The sequence below is a fragment of the Colobus angolensis genome, unplaced genomic scaffold (assembly GCF_000951035.1).
Source record: "Colobus angolensis palliatus isolate OR3802 unplaced genomic scaffold, Cang.pa_1.0 Scaffold26, whole genome shotgun sequence".
Lineage (NCBI taxonomy): Eukaryota > Metazoa > Chordata > Mammalia > Primates > Cercopithecidae > Colobus > Colobus angolensis.
The window spans coordinates 6,051,261-6,052,459 of record NW_012115821.1 but is presented as its reverse complement, the minus strand read 5'-3'; positions in this window follow the sequence as shown (position 1 = coordinate 6,052,459).

The following is a 1,199-nucleotide window of genomic DNA, read 5'->3' as shown; positions in this document are numbered from 1 at the left end:
GGAGGTCGCCCGGGGTGCGGGTGGAGTGACTTCTGTCACGGCGAGGTGGCGTACACAAAAGATTCCAGTACCGCAGAAAGGCTGCCCTTCCCCAATACTTCTCAAATCGGCCTGCTCAGTAGTCTCCCCAGCAGTTTCTTTTCCTCTTTAGTGATGTATAACTTTTGTTCATCTTTGGTCGCAGGAGAGAGTCCAAGAAATGAGTGGGGTACGCTGAAACGATGGAGAAAGGATGGAATGCCACAGTGGTCGAGATTAAGAAGTAGGCTTAGGGGTCCACCCTTGTGTGACCTTGAGCAAAGTTGGTGACATCCGCACCTCCGTTTCTCGCTGATCAAATAAGTAGAACAAGATCTCACAGGGTTGTTGGAAGTATTAAATGGGAAAACACTTATAAAAGGGGCATATAATAAAAACTCATTATATTATTAATAGTAGTATTACTATTTGGGAAGAGAATTAGGAAATCATTTGGGGATTCAAGTTAGGTAGTATGATCATTTATCCTCTCCTTTCCAGAACTTAAAAATATGGGCATACTTTGTGTGTTTGTTTTTTGGTTTTGTTGTTATTGTTGTTAGAGACATGGTCTTGCTTTGTGCCCAAGCTGGAGTGCAGTAGCTCGACTAGCTGATTATAACCTCAAACTTCTGGACTCAAGCAATCCTACCACCTCAGTCTCCTTAGTATCTGGAATTACAGGCATACACCACCATGCCCAGGTAGTTTTTTATTTTTTTAATTTTTTGTAGACATGGGGGGGTCTCTCTATGTTAGTTGCCCAGGCTGGTCCCAAACTCCTGGACTCAAGCCAACCTCCTGCCTCTGCTTCCCAAAGTGCTGGGGTTATAGATGTGAGCCACCACATCCGGTTTAGGCATACGTTTAAACATCCTTTTAAAGCATTGTTTGTAGGGTGCATTCTAAGCTAATAAAAATAAGGAGGGATATTGATGATCTCTCTTGGGATATCCAGAACTGAAAATCCCATTGCATTATTGTGCTTCTGAAAAAAGGAGGTGACCAATTTTCCATGGCTTTGCTTGGTGAGAGGAACTTCGTCTCCAGCTTTTTTTCAGAAGCAATCTAGGTCAATATGAACAGCACTTCAAAACATAAATTCTCAAATCCAAACACAGATCCAGCCAATCAGAATCTCAAGGAAGGGCTAAGTCGTTTGGACTTTTAAGGTTCCCCTT